Source organism: Protomyctophum bolini, assembly GCF_963924005.1.
Source record: "Protomyctophum bolini genome assembly, chromosome: 10".
NCBI classification, from domain to species: domain Eukaryota; kingdom Metazoa; phylum Chordata; class Actinopteri; order Myctophiformes; family Myctophidae; genus Protomyctophum; species Protomyctophum bolini.
In genome coordinates this window covers 13,684,454-13,705,631 of record NC_137871.1, presented here as the reverse complement: position 1 = coordinate 13,705,631, position 21,178 = coordinate 13,684,454, and the positions used below count along the sequence as shown (strand labels likewise).

Genomic DNA, 21,178 nt, shown 5'->3' with positions numbered 1-21,178 from the left:
TCAGTTACATGCTCTGTACTATTCTTTAAAAGCACGCATTGTATTTTGCTTCACTTATATTTCATGCTATCAAGCATTTTGGTGAAAGGTAGTGTCACGTTGTGCTCTACACGTGGGCATCTCATTTCACAACAAAGCTTGTCAATTAAACATCTGATGACAGAAGCATGCCTGGTGGTGGTTAGTTGACACTCTCTGGGTCACTGCCACATTTTCCACGATTGTAAAGGTTACTTTGTAGAAGACTGTTGTGTTTACACTTTACAGTATATTCAGTATAACAAATAAGGAGTCATAAAGTGTTCTAAAACATTACTTTAACTATTTCTGTTAACCACATGAACTCTCACGTTATGACACATTGTGAGGTTGTAGATCTGCCGTTTCCCCCAGAATCAGGAGTGGTTAAGTGGTTAAGTGGTTAAATGAGTTGGCTCCTTAACCTGACTCAGGTGGAAGTAGTTTGTGAAACGGGTGTGAAGCAAGCTTCTGCAATTTGGCGGGGTCAGGTTAAGCCAGCCTTTCCCTTATAGAGACAGGGTGAGAGGTTCAGTCATATGTGAGAGACTCGGAGTAGAACCGCTGCTCCTCGATTTGTAAAGGAGCCAGCTTAGGTGGTTCGGGCAATCGGGCATCTAGTACAGATGCCTCCCGAGTGTCTCCCTAGGGAGGTCCTCGCTGCACGTCCCACTGGGAAGAGACCTTGTGGCAGACCAAGGACCAGATGAGCGGATTATATCTCCACACTGGAACGCTCCCGGATCCCCCAGGAGGAGGTTGCTAATTGGAGCTAGTTGCTCTGGAAAGGGAAGACAGTGGCATACAAAATCTATTCATATCTATTCATTCATTCAAGTGAAGATCCCACTCTGGTCAGAAATGAAAAAGTTGGAAAAGAAAATCACACAATTATTATTATTTATTTTAGCTGTTCTCCTACAATTCTTTGGGCTACAAAGCCCAGACATCTGGGTTGGAGAGGAACAAGATCAGACAAGGGGATATACTGTACAGTATGAGAAGTAAGCTAAATCTGAGCCTATTGTCACTCGCCATCTGCATAACCAAGCTGCATGTCAACCATAATAATGGTATAGGTATAACTACCAACACCACCTACACTCACAAAGACATTCTCAGCATGAATCCGTTTAAAGGTCTGTGATTCCCTGCATGTAAAATACTAATCTATTATTTCTCAAAGAAAAATGCACAGGCATAATTATCCTTTCACGAAAGCAGAAATTATATGTAATTTGCCTCTTCCCCCCCCCCCCCCTGTCATATCACATGAGCAGGCTACTATGAAAAAAAAGGTATGCCCTTTTGTCATTCACACCGCTGCCCCTGTATTGACAACCAGGATGTTGTCATTCACACCGCTCCCCCTGTATTGACAACCAGGATGTTGTTTCTCTTCCTCAACTCCTCCCTCTATAATTATGTAATAGTTCAGCATTACCATCCATCTGCTGTTTTTCATGTCTCATCTGTGTCTCTTACCCCCCGTTCAACTTAAAATATTCGCCCCATGTTCTTTCAACAATAGCTTACAAACACTTGGAAATAATTGAGTCTCGGTGGACTGACAAAAAAAGGGGAACGGCAATCGTGCACAGAGGAAGTGATCAAATATGGCCTTGAGCCAACTGTCTTTGTAGATCCTTCTTTGTATTGCGATTGATCCGGGGGTGGATACACCCAAGGAATACATTATTTATGCACATTATTTCCCCCCCCCTCTCTCTCTCAACACTTAGAAGTAGAGAGTCGTGAGTGATAATGGGGTTGGATGGGTGTCGCACCGGAAGAGATGGGGCCGGGACTGCTGAGTATATGGGCCGGCCCCGAGGACCAGAGGCAGGGGCCATGCAGGAAGCACTGCAGTAGCAAGGCTTTCATCTCCTAACTGCACTGTAATAGTCATAATGATGTACTGTACTCCACAATCTCACTTACAGCACAACAAGGCCACCGTATCATGTCACGTTGCCATGTTGTTGTTGAAGACATCATTGCACATAACAACCACACCACGGGGTTCAACGAAGTACTGTCATAGACACGTGGACAACTGAAAAAAATACAAACCCGTCTTTAACAATAATTATGTTCATTTAACATAATGGGGGGGCCGCAAATAACAACAACACAACACAGACCCCTGGGGGGCGAGAAGCGACCTCATCCGCCTCATTGACGGCAGACTGCTGGGCCAGCACTGGGGGGGGGGGGGGGGGGGGGCATCAGCAATAGCTATATGCTGTCTCCATATATGGAACTCAAGGTGAAAGCCTTCGTTATTTCACCTAGAGCTCCATATATTCCATGTACTGTATGGAGACAACAGCGATATCCAGAGCTGACATCAGACTAGTGTAGACACCTATGGATACACGCCTGGCATCGTCATGGTGATACGTACTCAGTTGGCTGGCATCGTCATCATGACACACATCTAGTGAATCATATATAAGAAGAATCTGAGGTTTAGGGAGCTAGCAGCATTTGCTATGCTCCTCACGAGAGACCCCATTGCCTTCCGGACGAGACAGGATATTTGGCCTTACAAGTTACAACCTCAGTGATATCAGGCTTTACAAACCGGATATCGTTGGGTTAGACGTTTCTGCATCCTGGTTAAGTTCGGATCAGACACCACTGCAGCGAGATCTACGAGACAACCAGCACTGGTTCGAGCTATCTTATGTGGTCCTTGATGTCATGATGATGTCACAATGACTTGGGCACCTGGGTGTTTGCTTGGGGTTACCAGAGGGGGGCTGCTGGGCTGATATCACGATGACCTGGGGGCTTGCCTGGGGTGAGCCACGGGGATTTGAATTAGTGACATATAGGTGACATGACAGAGTGACAGGGATTGTTGTGAGTGACGTGACAGAAATGCAAGGTTTCATACTGTAGTTATCTGCGACCTTCGGTCACAACAAGTAACTTTACAGAAAAACAAGCCCAAAGTCTGTTAGAATAAGCAGTGAAACACTGCTGGGTTTTGAGAAGGGGATAATACCACACTGTGGTAGTACTATTATGACATATTTTATCTATTATAGTTTTAGTCATAGTCTTTGGAATGAAGCTTAATTTAGTTTTAGTCACATTTTAGTCACCTGGATTGTTTTAGTGTTAGTCTAATTTTAGTCGACTACATCTACAGTTGATTCAGTCGACTAAAATGTATTTTGGCGGGCCCTGATGGCATCGTAATGGCTGATTTTACACTTCTACAAGCTCACAATGCCTTGCACTGCGACACGTTGTGAGCTTGTAGATCGGCTATTCTCAGCATGCAACTAAGTGTAAAATTACTTAAACTGGATCTCTTGTCGACTAGTCCCTTCCTAACATTTTAGTCTAGTTTTAATTTGTTGACGAAATTGTCAATATATTTAGTCTTAGTTTTAGTCATCATAGCTTACCGGTAGTTTCCATTTAGTTTTCCTCAGTGACAACAGGCAGTCGACGAACATTTTTCGTCATAGTTTTAGTCAACGAAATCAACACTGCATGTTAGTCATAATGGTTTATATTTAAGCAATAAGCCACGAGAGGTCTCAGGTTACCGGGTATTTTACACTGGCTGGGGGCGTAGGAAGACCCGAGGCGCAGCCGAGGGTCTTCTACCCCGCAGCCAGTGTAAAATACCCGGTAAGCTGGGGCCTCGAGTGGCTTATTGCTTTTCTAAAACGGTTACAAACATATGTACCATATTAACCTAATAAAACTATTGAATTCACAAAAGTATCTACGCTTTGCGCTACCAGAGCGAGCCACATAACTTCCTTGTTGTGCTCGGCAAGTAGGCTATGTGACGGGTGAATAGCGCTTGATGTTTTTACGGGGCTGCCTGGAGCCACACATCCACAGTCATTATGAGCCGGGCGGTGCTTAGACGCCCGCACGGCATGTGTTTGTAAATCAATCAAGCGCTCTCCTTCCCCAGTTCAGCTACAAGGCTGCAAGATGATACAAAGTGATTGAAGGAGTGGGTTATCGGTGAAATTTACACCGATCACGTGATGGTAACCAGCCAATCAGAATGAAGTATTGGGACTACCCGTTTTAGAATATTTAACTGTGACCACCATTCACACATTGTGTGTGGATGGTTAAACTGCTAGTTCTACTACTTGTAAGTTATGTCACACTTGTTTCTGAGTTCACCCAGTGGTGGGAAGTATTGTTACTTTCAACCACTGAGGTCAACTCGTCTAAATCATTCATGTGGTTTCGTAATAAGCCATCCATATGGAAATGCAGAAGATGTCTACACATATTATCATGATGACTTTTTTCTTCGGTATTTTTACAGTTGTCTGTGTTTAATGAGCCGCTAATTGGCCGAAGAAAGATGCAAAACACTACGCTTCTGTTAAGTAATGCAAACATGTTGGAATGGGATTCTGATGCAGCCATGTACGATAATGCCATTACTTTGTCTTGAGTGCCTTTAGAAATAATGCATCTCAACATGTTCATGACTAAATTATTCAACATAAGTTGTGAATGGGCAAATTCCTACCAAAGGCAAAGTGTGTGTGTGTGTGTGTGTGTGTGTGTGTGTGTGTGTGTGTGTGTGTGTGTGTGTGCGCGCGCGTGCGTGACTGTTACTATAATCTAGCTGATCTTGAGGCCTACAAAAGAAAAAGATAAATCTTATCAACTAGTCAACTATAAATCCAAGGTGGATTTACTAATCGACTTGTTGAATAGTCAACTAGTTTCTTAAAGCCCTGGTGCGTGCGACGTGCGCACGTGTGTGTGTGTGTGTGTGTGTGTGTGTGTGTGTGTGTGTGTGTGCGTGCGTGGTCAATCTTGTTCAGACCCTTTGGGGGACAGGACACGTTATGTATGACTTAGATGACTTAGATAGAGTTGAGAGAATGTCAACACAACCTTCCATTTAGATGTAATCTGCAATACATCTCTCGTGTGTCTCCTCTCTCTCTCTCTCTCTCTCTCTGCCTTTGGTGTCCCGTCATTCTACACTGTCATATCTAAGAAATAAAGCATCATGTAAAAAATAAATGTTGTTCGCCAAGGCTGGTAGACACAATTGAAATTCTGCATGGGTTTCTTCTGTCATACAATGTCAGGCAAACTCCAGGTGAATAAGTGGTAGCACTTGAACGCCACAATATCCACAGAGAATGCTCCAGTGTGAGGACTCTATTTTAGATTTTAGATTATTCCGTCCAGTACCAGGTATTTTTATCGTTTGAACATTAAGCAAGCACTTGCCCCTGCCTTCACTGTTTTCTCAGTCCCCTAACCACTTAAAACAACATTGACCACTCCAGGGTCCACATGGGGTCTATTTGTCTTGCCGAACAGAGCCAATCTATAAGCTCAGAACGTCCTGTATGTTGGGTTCATGGCATTAGCTATCACCACCAGTGGTGGTGGAACTGGAAAGTACATTTCATTTTGAGGTATCTTTACTTTACTTGAGTATTTCCTTTTTTTCCTCCACTATATTGTATTTATTTTACTCCACCCTATCTTTGGCAGCTTTAGTTACTCTTTGCAAATATTGCTTATTTATAGAAAGCATACGTTAACGGTACTGTATGTTGATGAATGGGTTAATGTGATATTCTAATATTAAAGGTAGGGTACTGTATGTGATATTCTAATATTAAAGGTAGGGTACTGTATGTGATATTCTAATATTAAAGGTAGGGTACTGTATGTGATATTCTAATATTAAAGGTAGGGTACTGTATGTGATATTCTAATATTAAAGGTAGGGTACTGTATGTGATATTCTAATATTCTTTGGTTAAAATGTTTTACTTTGGTACTGGAAATACCGGTAAGTAATTTTAGTTTTGGTTCCACTCGGGTGTTGTGCTCTGAAAATAGCAGATCTACAAGCTCCGAGCTTGTAGATCTGCTATTTATCGGCTATTTTCAGCATGCAACCAAGTGTAAAATAAGTTATTTAAGACGCTATCACAGCCTGCCAAAATACTTCAACTGTAGATTTTGTCGACTGAAATGTCAAAATCTAAATCAATGTATGGATTATGGGTGTCATTTGCTGCAAATCCATTGTGTCCTGTACAGTTGCAAATATGCTTACAGAGTAAGATTCTCAGTTAAATAGCAGTGAAACTCAGAAATACAACTATGAATATATGCATAGCCATATTGCATGCGCTATTCCCCCTCGCATCATACAGTAAATATGTCTGCATTATGACGCATGACGTGCTCGCACACACACACACACACACACACACACACGTGTGCACACACACACACACACACACGCAACACACAACACACATACACACACAGAGCTGGACAGCAACACCGTCCCCTGAGGTGGACTCTGCTTCCCTCCTATTCAGTTTTTCACCACGAACAAAGCCCTGAGTGCCGGAGGATTTCACTCTAATACATGCTCATTGATTTAGAATGCACAGCAGGCACGTCAGCATCCAAGGCTAGGAATTACACATGTCAACAGCAGCAGCGACGCTTGTATAATTACAAAGTAAAGGTCATCATTTAGATTCAGAGTTTCCCGGCCCGTCCAACTGCGGTAGGCACTGGCAGTCTTGCTGTGGTGCGTGTATAGGACGCGTTAGGCAAGGCGTGGGCTTTGCAGTACGTACGCCACCAGAATATAGCGCTGTGGACGTTTGTATTTAATCTCTGTCACATGCTGACTGCATTATAGGCTGGGTAAGAGCCTTTGTTGGTCTGCTGTCATGTGCAATTTCATCGATGTAGCTGTGCACGGTATGCTGTATTCTGTGTCCTGCCTGTTTCAACATGGTTTAGAGATTACATTTGAGCCTCACCTACCACATGACATTCAGTGGAGACCTTTATCCTTACACTTCTGTAAGTGCATTATACTCCAATAAGTGTATTACCTTTTTTTGTATGGGCGGCCCCAGAGGGAAGGGGACCTCTATCCCTGGCAGTCAGTTTAATAATCTAGCCCGCTGAACAACATAGGAAATGACATTCATTTTACCTTTATTGGTATTTAACAGTCTAACAGACTCTTGTAACAAGAGCGACCACAGAATGAATTTCAATTCCTATTTTGCCAATATTGCAAGACGCTAATATCACCTAGAAAATAGGGGAAATGGCAGTTTTTACAATAAACATTTGTTGAATTGAGACAAAGACTAGTTTAGTGGCTGGAGGGAATGGGCGAGAGGATCATGTTAGAACGACATTAGGTTATTTTTCAAATGAGACATTTTCTGATTCTAATGTATTAATGTGTTAAATGGTTTGTTTTCAGTTCTGTAGTTTATTTATTTTAGCATGAAATTACTTTAACATTATTCTTATTGTACAATATGAGGCTTATAAAAATAGATTTAGAATAAGAATACATTTATGTTTTTGGCTTTTATTTTATGCTGAATTCATATATTATACAGTTTTATAGTACTCCTACAGGCCTACACAAAACAACACCATATTTAGCTGTCAAAGAGTCTGCCCTTTCAGAACACTATACTGAATCAATACATCAATAACTTTCTTTATCTAATACTGTGACTTCTCTAATATGAAAGTCCCCTGGTCAAAATGTTAAAGAAATGGCTAGTGAATCATTAAGTAACACATGAAAAATAATGGTTTTGATTGGGTGATTGATTCAAAAATGCATTTCCACAAAGAACGTCATACTGTAACCGTGAATTGGACGCATCAATATTCATTCATTACTTGAAAAAAATGGTTTCTCTTCGCCTCCTCTATGTCGATTCAGTCTTTCACGCTCACACCTCATACACTCCCACCTGTCCAGACTCCACACACACCCTTCCGACAGATCCACAGACACATGCGCTTTCCTATAGATGCACGCACGCACGCACGCACGCACGCACGCACGCACGCACGCACGCACGTCGCACGCACGCACACACATGTACAGTAGTGCATACTTGAACAGTACTATGAAGTGAATTGTTAGGCAACTTCAGGATGTCAGGAACAAGGCTGGGACTAAGACAGGCAGGGGATTATATCTGAACCTCCATCTCTCTCTGTAAACCTAGCTGGAAATCTTCCCTCACGTCTACTGGGAGCTCCCACTTGACAGTAAAACCTACTGTAGCACACTGAGCGGGCTGAGAGAGAGAGAGAGAGAGAGAGAGAGAGAGAGAGAGAGAGAGAGAGAGATGGAGAGAGAGAGAGATGGACATGCGATAAAGGAAAAGGTGGGAGGTGAATGTGAGGAATGGACAGAGAGAGAGACGGAGAGAGAGAGGGGGAAAGTGATTAAAGAAAAAAATAGAAAGAAGGCACAGCAAGGCGCAGAGACATGCTGTGAATGTGAAAGAAAAGGAAGCTAGGGAGGATGAGCGAAAGTGAGAGAAGGGAGGTTGTGTCTGAGTGGTGGATCAGTGTTGGCCTGCTTTCTCACCCAAATGAGACACACAGACTATACACACACGTACAGTACATATAATTAAAAAGACAGACAGACAGACAGACAGACAGACAGACAGACAGACAGACAGACAGACAGACAGACAGACAGACAGACAGACAGACAACTATACAGGGCCATCAATTATTCAAGTGTTTCAATAGGCTATTGTTATTTACCTGTATACGCCCTTTGTTGATTGATTCATGTTTTAGAGCCTTCAACAAGGCCTCTATAGGGAAAGGGAACCCTGTGACATCACTGAATCCGCAAAGACCTGTCACTCCAGCCAATACATACAGTACTTGTGATCCCATTGCACGGACAAGCTATTACTTTTGTCGTACGGCGGTGTTGTACACATTCTAAAAATGTGATCAAAACACACAAATTGTCCCACCAAGGCCACCATTCACCATTCAACATCTGATGACTTGATGTCGGTAAACAGAGATCCTCCTGGGGAAAGCCAGCCTCCACCAACAGTGTGACTGTACACTAGTTATTTTTGAAGCATGTTCCTATAGCGGCTACACTAAGCCCAGGGGGAGCCGAGATCAGTGACCTTCACTAACAAGTAGCAGGCCCACAGTCCTCCTGTGGAGGGCCTTTCATGCTCTGTTAGAAACAGAGGCTATGGGAACGGACCTGATGTTAGAGAGTCCAGTACTGCTGCACTGCTGTCTCCAGAGGCCAAAGGAAGCATCTGCCAGCTGACATTTAAACCATTGTAACCATGAAAAGACCACACTCTGACAAGTTCAGATGTATCCGGTGAAATATTACTTGGCACGCCACGGTGAAAGTAATGACTCACAGTGTGTTTCTGGGAGCCATGGTCACACTGTTCAGCTCAGCGTGAATCTGAAACAGGCAATTGTTAGAAAATATTGTATTTATTTATTTAATATCTGACATAGATGTGCTTTCCACATCAAAAGGAAAGTTCAAGACTTTAGAATACAGACGATGTGTTTCTTGCCAGCGGCAAGGATCTGAGTTTGATCCAGACTCTTATAGTCTGGTCTCGCATACTGTATCTATCCTCTTTCTGTCCTTAGCTTACAGCTAATAAATCACACCTGTGTGAAGTGAGTTGTGAGGGGTGCAACTCAAGTTCCAGACCCACAGGAACGCAGCCAGGTCGAGAAATGACAGAGTTACCATGTGGGGGTCCCCGGTGGGTCCCTGGGGGTCCCCGGAACATCCAGGAACGAGCCCAGGGGGCTGGCCCGGTTCCGCCGAGCTGCCCCGCGTCCGAAACGGTCGAGACATGACATAGTTATCCATAGTTGTCCCTGGGGGTCTCCGGGGGTCCCTGGAAATGGTGAAAACCATCCAAGCTATTTTCGTGCTTGGACAGACAGATCCAGGGACAGACAGACCCAGGGACACACATAGCTGTGTAATGGAGTAGTTGCACCACTCAAAAACAAAGAAATGGTAACACACTCACAATAAAATATATTTAGGTATACATACATAATTATGTTGAGTTTAATTATGTCTTACTTTGAAAGCTGAGTGAGTTTATTGGGATCAATAAGAACGTCAGTTGACAAATGAGTGTGTTGGGTTGTACTTTCTCAGAAACATGAGCATCAATAGGCATTAACTGGGATGCATGCACAATTAAACAGAGGGTTAAAGAAATTAAAGCACAAACACTGAACCCTTGCTCTGCTTCGCTGACCAAAAGCCATCCTCTTAAAAGGGTACATGCCCAACCTTGACAGGAACAATGGCCACTGCACGGAGTCAAATATTCAAGCAGCTCTGTCACCTTGATACAACAGACAAAGCACTTCTGTAATCGTCTAAAGAGCAAAAGGGTCAGTACTCTAAACACAGTGCTGAGAGCCAAGGGTGCAGCGGAGAGAGGGGACAGGAGGAGGCAGCAAAGTCACCATGAGGACACCTCAAAGTGGCTGATGACGGCAAAACAAAGCACAAAATAGATGGCGCTGCCGTTGTACTGGCACAAAATAATTAATCAGTATCAATCTTATCCTATTAGGGTATAGGCAGGTTATTCCAATGTGTGAATATTTAATGATCCGTAATTAGTTCAAGAGAACAGGCTGTGATGTGAGGTGCTGCTGTGTGGCTGGCTGCTGTGTTCCTTTACAGTACGTGTCTGTGGCTCAACTGACTTTATGTGAGTGGTGTTGAATAAGATGCAACATGAAAAAAGGTGTGATAGAGCAGTGTGAGTCACAGTGTGACAGGAAGGGGCCTAATAAGGTAGTAAAAGCAGCATCTATAAGGTCAGGATTTGTGCAGTTTGTGACGCCATGAAATCCACATTGTATGGAAGAGTCTGAAAACAATCAGGGGGTGATCCCTCTCATCCAACCCATGCACATTTGTCCCTCTTACTTCAGGAAAAAGGGTTGGTTTTTCAAAAATAGCAGATCTACAAGCTCATAGCGCGCCACCGAGTGGCGCGCTACGAGCTTGTAGGTCTGCTATTTTTGAAAAATCGAAGAACCACCGACATAGAAACATAGCTTTTTCACAAAACTGTCAGGATGTAGAAGATTTTTTTTTAATCTGATCTCAGGTCAAAATGGGTTAAGAGCAGAACGACTCGTTTCCATAACAGCATGACTCTTCATCATCAGTCCAGACCATTAACTGAACCTCTGTCCCTAGTGGCGTTTCCTTTTTAATTCACCAGTCACTTGTATTTTATTTATTTTGTTTGTGTATAGCGAGTGCTTGCTGTGAGCGCGGATGATCGGTGTGATGTCCACACTATCGACCGTGCTGTCTAAGTTGCATACATTGCCTGGGGGGGGGGGGGGGGGGAGGGGTCAATCAGGAAATCCACGGCTCTGAGCCAAGTCTTAGTTTACATTTACAAAGCTCCAAAAACCTCAATCACTGTGATGTTTGGACTGTTTGATATGGACTCCCTTAATTGTCTTTCATTGTTGGGAAATGAAAGACATATCCTGTGAGGGTACCTAATAGCAGCTCGCAAGCCTCGCATAGAAAATGATCCATCAATGCTGTGCTACCACTCTCAAAACACGTAGGCCTACTATAGGCCCTATATTGTATATATTTTCTGGTTCCATCATTCCACCCCATGTTTCCCCATTGAGATTTCCAAAAATATCAATTATTAATTTAATTTAAGCAATTTATTTAAGCTTAGAATCAAGCCATATAGGGTCCTGGTGGATCATGCATGACCATAAAAAAAAGAATTCTGCGATTGCGGTTTTCTAACCAGTAAAAATCACACCCGTGTGAAGTGAGGGGCGCTAATATATTAAAGTCTAACTCATGTTGATTAGGTGATGTAAAACAAATGGTGCAAACACAAACATTAAACACCATTAACAATAAAGAGACAATATGATGTAAATGACACATTATGATGTAAATGTTCCATTCATTGTCAATGCGTTTACAAAACAAACATTGAACTGTGTATAGGAGGGGCTAAGCGCCCCTCAAAAATAAATATTGTGAAGAGGAATCAAAGTTCAGTATTGAAGAAAGATAATCTCATTCATCAGATGTCTGAGAGTATATTGATGGGGTTGTTGTTTTTCCACAGAATCAAATGTTTTGTGGACATGTTCACCAGGATCCTGGATAGCTTGATTCTAGGCATAACATGATTATCTCTATGGGAAAAATGAATGGGCTCTGTAACGATGGAACCAGAAAATGGCCGCCACTGCACGGCTATGCCCTATGGTCTGCAGCATGCCCTCGCTGTATTTGTATTTGTGCGAAGACAGCAGGGCTTTTGATGAGACTTCGGCGAAGAGATATTAAGGGATACAAATGGCTCTGTCCAAAGGTCAGCGTATCGGCCTTTTCACTTACGCCACAGGCACAACCTGCAGCCATTTGATCTCCGTCTTTGCGCCTCGTTCCATCTCATCTGCCTCATCACATAACATAGTCCGCGACCCCAGCCCCTGCCAGACATGTCACCCCTGACCCCGACTAATGCTCCGTGTCAACAGACACGGGAAAGGCAACTTTAGGTCTGAGGTGGTGCGAGACTCATTCCCCTTGGTGGCGGCTTTACACATGAACGTGGAGCTTCAAAAGTGACACGGACGGCCGGCTGTCAGGTCCTCAGGGCTCACAGCCTCTCACCGATGCTGTATAGTATCACGGAGGGGCTACACTGTCAACCAATGGTCCCATACTGTACCTCCCACCCAACACGACAACTCTAAATCCTTGATTGTGCCTTGCTTATCGTCTTCTGTTTGTCTCTTATCTTCACCTATACAGTAGCACTGTGTGCACAAATCATAATGTGTATCATTTTATCCACATGCATTTCTTCTTTACACCTAGATCTATTCTCTGGATGCAATTGCTTTGATCATTGTCTTATATAAATATTGATTGCTTAATGCTTGGTAGTGTTAAAATCAGTTGGCCTGAAAAAGACCCATCGACTCACTGCCTAAAATGTGAATGCCAGAACCACGCGGTAATAGACGGGTGCACTCACCAATCGAACACCCCACTTTAAGTTCTTAATCATATTCGCTTTGATTTTATTTGAAAGAACACATGAACTTTAATACAATGTATTCGGCTGTGAATTTGCAAAGAGGATCTCAGAAAAACTGAATCTGAAATTGGATGCACAGAAACACAAAGACAGTACAAGTCATTAATAGGATTGTGTGACTGTCACTAATTAGTGTCTCATATGAAGAAGGCACCAACAATGAGACTTCCCCCGAAACTGTCGGCTCTGATAGCCATATTCTAGTCTAGATACTGTATATTCCATTTTGAAATCAAAGTTTCATAAGAGGGTGAAAAGTAATGAGGACAGTTATTCTATCTACAGCACACCTCAGTCTAGTTCCCCTCTCACCACTGAGCTACCAGCCCATCAATCACTAAGCATTCTGTCCTCTAAAGAATACGCTATCCAACCAACCCATATCTTTTAAAATAACAGCCACTCACCCCTGATGTAATCCGGCCTGTAATTTGCCATGGTCCTTGTAAGCCTTGCCTGACAGACGGGCTTGCCAATTAATGTTTTGCTTCTGTTGCTGCCTGTTTTGTCTGTTAAACTGCTGGGTTTAATTCATCTTCACATAGTTATACCAAAGATGGTCTATATATGTAGATTGGCGAACTTCATTGGAGCCACTAGAGGTGAAATGGTACACAAAGCCTACAAATAGTCTCTTAAATAAAGTAGGCGTGGTTTGCCCCCCATCACACACAACTGTTTGGTCAAACCACGTGACTTCCATTGGAAAAGCATCGGGGCGGCCACAGGCAGAGCACAGAACATTCGAAGCCTGACTCTTGCTAATTTTCCTCTTGGGTTATACTGTTGTAGGGCTAATAGGAAGGTGTGCTGTCTTTGGTACTGAAGTAATGTAGCAGAAAACCAACTTGTCTTCCTTGTGTCAGTGAGTGTATCTCTTCATTGAATGTCAAGGCTTGAATAAAGTTGTATGACAGATTTTGTTGTGGCCCGCCCTACACAGTGTAATAAATACGCTGAACATAACGTTGTGACAATTTTCATTCAAATCCATCCATTCTGACCATGTACGACATTTACTGAAAATGAATCATCTGTTCAGGGCAGCCTACTGATGATTCAATCCATCTATTCATTATCAATCCATCCATTTATCCATCCATACAACATTTCAATTCATGGAAAGGCCTTTCGATACAAGTAGCCTACTTTTCCAGAGGTGCCTATAAGACACAGACAGTACAATACTACAATACTACTACCACATGGCACATGCCATTGCAATAGGATCTATCAAGCTGTAGTATCAAGTTAATATCCAAGTTCTATCTAGAACATTTTCCAATCAATACCAATCAATTCATTGATGTTTCTAATCTGTATATGATCCATAAGCTCCTTCACAACAGCCCCACAATATGTAGATAGATCTTAAATAGTCTTCAATACAGAATTGAACACAATATTATTTTTTACTGGTTAGAAATTATGACATTGTTTGCGTCATTCATAAGAGTTCTGAGATTGTTGCATCAATGTGATTTATGGAACAGTACTGATTTGGGTACTTAACACATTTTCTTTATGACTCCATGGATGTACAGCAATGTGCCTTGTACAGTATGTAGGTACAGTATTTCTTGCTGCAAAAATATAGCATTGTTTTTTTTTTTAGCTTAGGTTTAGCTGAAAAGAGGCGTTCACATTATTAAGAACATGTTGAGGCACAGTCCATTATAACAGATCCTTCCAGCCCTTTAATGTGGCAGTCCACCATGATGAGTAAGCGTATTCCATAAATGACCCAGCTGCTACAGCATATTGTGTTTCGCCTCATCAGGGATTCAAAGGGGGCTGACAGCAGATCAGATGCATCCTTTTGCTGCTCGCTTGGTCTCCATTTGACCAGACCAGACCCTCTGTTTCCCCTGAACCAGCTGGTGGTGTATGTGCTACAGATGTGCGGCACATGATAGCTCAGATGAGTATGTTAATGTCCTACTTACTGTCATGCAACAATTGTGTATTCCACCCCCCCCCCCCGATACCGTAATACGTGCATAGAAGCACACACTGCGGTAATGCATGCTGTCGTCCAAAAGTTAAGCTGATTGGTCATTTTATTCAGTGGTGGATATATGGACTTGTTAACTTCTAAATATCCCCCCAGGAAGATTCCATTTGACGGCAAACATAATGCAGCATCTCCTAATGGCCAAAGCAGGGGTCTTTCAACGAAATACCTCTGGAATGTGCACAGTGCACATGCAGTATATACATTACCAGCTGCATAGCTGAAGGTCATGAAGAAATCAAATAAATAAATCCGAAACCAATGTTTCAGGCCCTTGCCATTGATTTTTCTTCCATGTCCTTAATGGACAGTCTAAAAATATGATGCTTGTGTCCTGCTGTTCTTCTCTTTCACACAGTTCTCTATCCTCCCCCCCCTCCCTGCTGCCGAAGATAACCAAACTAAGCATTCACAACATGATGGAATTGAAAGAAAATTGGCACAACAAATTAGATGAATATGAAAGGATAGAGGCTGTTTCCACAGCGCTGTTTATTTGATGTACTGTTTGAATAGAAGGGTTCCTTTCAGTTACTGGTAGGCCACACTAATCATCGCTTTAATCATGCAGTGTCTTATCGGCTATAAAACAAAACGTATACCAGTCCATCGTCTTGTAGTCTATTCCTTAATACAGGGTTTCTCAAACGGGGGAGCGTGTACTCCTAGAGATACATGGAGGTACTGTGGAAAATGATGTTTCACTATGTTTAATGATAAAAAACGGACACACTTTGTTGAAATGAGTAACCTATACTGATCTGTAAATTGTTGAACCAAATTAAATACATATTTTTAGCAGTTTGTTATTGAATTGCTAAAGCAATACTATTTTTCAGCGATGTTTTGTCTTGCACATTACTTGTAGGCCTACTAGTTCTAACACTTGAATTCAGAAATCATGAAAAGGGTGTATTGAAAAAATGTTAGAACCACTGCTTAACATAATACTCTGTCAATGTACAATGGTGTCACATGGCAGATCTACAAGCTCACATGCTTGTAGAATGTCCATTTTCAGTGCCGTACCACTCCATTGTACCAAGAGGTATAAACCAGGCTCTTCAGTATAGAGCACCCTCACATGGGACCACGCCTTGCATGCACTCGTTTCTCTCCTCACAGAACAGTTCTGATCAAAATGATCTCACACCACAGGAATCCCCTGGGTGGATGTCTCTCTCTCAATGACGTTTTGTTGTAACAAATCCCAACCATGACATGAAAAGAGAAATGTCCTTTTGGATTTTCATTTAGCATAACCAAAATCCCGTGCCGACTGGTTTAGTACAGCTGCGCAGGCCCAGCCCGTGCTTTCTCATTTCATTCCATATGCTGCGAGGTCTGTTCTGTATAGTGCATTTGGCAAGGCACTGCTGAAAGCCAGTCACACAATGATGCATAACTTCTTTTGAAACACAGTATGAATTAGTAATACCCAGGGAAGAATTATGTTCTGCATACAGTAGTAGAGCATAATGTTTCCATCTAGCCATCCATTTAACCTTCCATGCTCTTTCTCAAGATTATTGTGAGACTTAAGGGAATATCATGTGGGCATATACTGTACACATACTGTACATTATCCTTAAGTTATCTTTCAATGTGAACACTGTGGTAATGCTGACTGCAAGGAAAGCTTAACAAACTATAAAATATTGGGCTCACGGTAATTTGCAATACTTGAACAATAGTGCTATTTGACCCTCTTCCAAAGAAAAAAGCACCACACATTGAGAATGATGTATTGGGCTATGGTTGGAAGCAGGTGTGCCAGACTTCAGCTATCTACTGCTGGTGCGCACAATAAAATCATCAGTGTTAATTTATCAATTGTAACTCAGAGTGAACTAATATTATAACTTGTAATAGGTTAAATCAACGCTGGGTGTTTTGCTATGTACATGCATACTGATCCAAAAGCAAAATTTCTGTAAGCAATAAAATGTAAGCACAGTGTTTTTCCATGGCATTAAAGTTGTTTTCCTCTTTGATTTCCGCCGCATGTGAACGTGCTGTTGACAGAGCTGTATAATCGCAAGGTAGAGGAGAAGGTTGACTGTCTGTCTCCACTCATCCGCTGTGTGGTTCAGAAAATCTCCAAAAATGGAGGGCCTTGCCTTGTCTTTGTTTCTGCTACAGACGCAGAAGGAAAACAGGACACACTTTCGAGAGTCTCGAGAGGACTTCCACAATACTGCCGTTTCTACCTCTGACAGGGAATTGTTTGGAGGAATTATTTATTTAATTCTTCTTTAGCCATCTGAAGACGGTGAAGAAGAAGCGGTTTGGAAGATCAGAGTTTTGAGTTACAAATGCCTTGTCACCTCTATGTACAGTACAATACGGAACCAAAAGGCAGCATATGCATTATGAGAGGCTTTGTTGATGGCTAACCACTGCATTTTCATCCACATCAGTACACACACACACACACACACACACACACACACACACACACACACACACACACACACACACACACACACACACACACACACACACACACACACACACACACACACACACACACACACACACACACACACAGTGTGCAGATGCATTGCTCACTTTCATTCACTCACACACGCACACAGACCCTCAGCGACTCTTGTTCACACCTACACATGTGCATTTGGACCGAATCATTTAGCAGATCCGTGGGGATGAGAGAGACAAACATAGCATTGCTAATCCAGAGGTAAAGGCAGAGCGAGTCAAATTCAGTGCTCTGCCTTTTCCACCATGCGATGCGTCACTCCTAATATGGTTAACCCTCAATAAAACATCAAAAAGAGCTGAAGCTCAAGCTCAAAGCTCTTGACAAGAAACACACCCACACAAACGCTCTCTCTCTCTCTCGCACATACATATATATAATAAAACATAAGTACACAACACACAGGCACACAAACCATCTGTGACACACACATGTACATATAGAAACAGACAGACAAACAAAGCTCGCTCAGGTTGACACATTGTTCACATACATAATGCGTATTGTACGCTCCTCATACAGCAGCTTATTTATACGTCACTGAGAGGCCTACGTCCGGACGGGGGAGGAAAAACAAGCAGCTGAAACGCAGCCTTGTATTTCAACAGGAAGCCAACGTTACACTGTAATGTTTCAATGCGAAATATAATACAGCTCCTCTCCTCTTTGTTTGCATTCTGTAAGCCCCTTCCTGTAACTAAGCTCTGTCAGACGGGCGACACTTTTGCAAATCATTTATGGCCACTCTGGTCACTCTGACCAACTTCCCTTCATGCCTGCTGCCCCTATACCAGAGGGATGCTTATTTTGAGATTTTCATGTCCAGAGGCAGGGCAGTTTCCTGTTACATGTGGAAGGTGGCACTAGAATCATCAGTCTGGAGCTGTGCTTTGACAGATCAGACGGGCTATTTATTATTCAATCATTGTAAATATTTCAGGGCACCGACAGGATGCACACGCAATGATAAATATTTTAAAGCTGTTGCCTGACAAAAGGGGGGCGGGCAGCCTTGCACTTGCCTAGCATTGATATAGTGTACTGCAGATTGACGCCAAAAAATTAAAGGACTATAATAGTGTGCCTTAATATCGTTGCTGTCGGGCAGAAGCCTTGTATCGCCATATTTCAACTTTATAGTATATAGTTTATATTAGATGGGCTTATATTATATGTTGTTCACATACAGGAGCATCGTACAAAGGTAGTGAAAACAGCAGCAAGTTGATCTGCTATTTTCACCATTTTATTTTATTTGTAAAAAAAAAGGAATGGTTTTTGACATACAAGGTTTTCACGTGACAGCGACAATGTTCTCACACCGCCTAGCTCCCACATCCTCTGGTAAAACACTATTCCCCTCATTTCAATTTCAAAAGGAGCTACACTTATTGAGAGGATTGAAAGATTTAGAGAAATTACTAACGATTTTCCTCTACCTTTTGAGATGTGAATGAATGTGTTTAAGGGAGAACGAAATAGAGAGACAAAGATAGAGCGAGATACATAGAGATCCATTGCCTCACCATCTATACAGACAGACGAGACTTGCATCTACATAGAAACTGAATGCATTATGTAGGGCATGAGAGGTGTGGTGGTGGCACCACTGGACATGGCCGTTATCAAACAGACGCAGGTAGGGACGCAATGTTTGAACAATGCTCCTTGCTCTCTCAAAAATGAAAACAAAATGTCCATCTATCTAGCTACTGTAGGCCTATATCAATATCCCCCCCCCCCCCCCCCCCCCCACACACACACACACACACACAAATTCGGCTTTATAGGTGATCATATTCTGCAGGCTTTTTGAGCAGACAGTGGCTGTATTTATGAGCCCCCCTGGTGAACCATAGGTAGCCAAGGAAGACCAGAGATTAATTAGTTTGCAGACAGGCATCTCTCATCTTAGTGCATGCGTGCACACGCACGCGCACATGCACACGCACACGCACACACACACACACACACACACACACACACACACACACACACACACACACACACACACACACACACACACACACACACACACGCAAATACAATTGTATACATAAAATACGTCCTTCACTGCAGAGGAGAGAACATCCTTTTGTCGAGGAGAGATTACAAAAAAAACAATCATGTTCTCTGCAAGCCCCAGGATATGGAGGGAGTGTACACACACAGTAATGTCCAGGTATTTTATGCCAACTTCTCACTTTCACCCATGGTACCTACAGTACATACAGTACAACAGGGCACAGCTTTTTAATCATTCCTCCTCCTTTGCCCTTTCCACACTCTCTCCATCCTCCCAGCTGAGGTTCGCAGTCTACCTAATCTGTTCTTTTCTGGGGGGAGGGGGAGGGGGAGGGGGGGGGGAGCGAGGTAGGGTGCTGCTGATATACAGAAGAGCTCATGGATGCTGTAGGTACTTACCTTGAAATGCTAGCCAGGATCCTATAGTCCAAAGCATAAGCTGACCAAAGCTCTTGTGTTGCTCCACAACAAAAGATTAATTGAGGTGGGTGGGGGCGGGGGGCACAAAAAAAATCTTCCAAGTCTATTCAGTCAGAACTTTAAATTCTTTGCAGTAGTCAAAGAAGGTAGTCCTTGGTTTATAGGTAATCCGTGTGTCTATACCTCCCTTACTTCCACAGCGGTATTCAACTCTTTAGTTATTTAGATTTTCGTAGCTGCCTTCTGGTATTCCAGCCTTGGTGTGGTGAAGTCACAGACAACGTTGTCTTTTTTTTTGTTGCGTGGATGAAAAGAGAGAGGGAGAGACAGAAGCACTGCGGGGATCAGATCCCGGTGCACACGCGCACACGAATCGGCTCCGGCGCTAAAAGGAAAAGAAAATGAATCCGGACGGTCTTTCACGCCTCTCTCCCCCCTCTCTCCTTATCCGGGAGTGGGAAGCATCCACTGTTCAGCCCCGACACGCCACAGCAGGGGGTAGGTGGGTGTTGGTTGGTTGGTGAAGTCGCGTGGAGTGACCCCCTCCCGCCCCCCCCCCACCCCTTGGGTGCAAACTTTCAGGGTGGGTGAGGTGTAGTGGAGAGCGGATGGCACAGCTTTGCTCCGGATGCGTGTTATTTCCCTCGATAGCCTCCTTCACAATCTCTGTACGTTTATCTCCTTCCCTCCCTTGTTTATTTTTGACTCCTGTTTCTTCTCCTATTCTGCTTGCTATGTCGGTTTCTCTCCCGTCTGTGCCTCTCTTCAGCTGACGTCTCACAGACTGGATGCTGTGAAAGCAGTGGAATGAGCCTCTCTCCCTCTCTCTCTCTCTCTCTCTCTCTCTCTCTCTCTCTCTCACACACACACACACACACACACTCCCTCCCTCCCTCCTACATCCCCCTCCCTGAGTCTCACCGAACCTCCCACCCCCTCATTTTCTCTCCCCTCCTCTCTCGCTCTCTCTGTGTGTCTCCATGTCTCGCAGAGAAATGCACTGGCTTTTGACAATTATTGTGCAACCATTTCCAACGCTGTCAGACATCGATGTTTGCCGCCCATACCCCCTCAGAGAGACAAATAATAGTTTGATAAGTATGTAAAAATGTAACAGATATGAAAAAGAGGAGCATCTTGATATGGCACTACGATAAGAGGCAATCTCCCCTCCATCGTTACCTGGCTTGGCTCAGCATCCCTTGAGACTTGGCTTGTTTTCCATCTCTC

General features: G+C 43.1%; 1 protein-coding gene across 1 annotated transcript in view; it reads right to left on the bottom strand.

Moving 5' to 3' along the window:
* lingo2 (leucine rich repeat and Ig domain containing 2) overlaps positions 1 to 20,577 on the bottom strand; it is a 284,474-nt gene extending 263,897 nt beyond the window's left edge. Inside the window, exon 1 of the mRNA XM_080773196.1 lies at positions 19,928 to 20,577. The gene's annotated coding sequence lies outside the window, so the exon portion shown is untranslated. The remainder of the gene's footprint in view (positions 1 to 19,927) is intronic.
* Between the last annotated feature and the right edge of the window lie 601 nt (positions 20,578 to 21,178).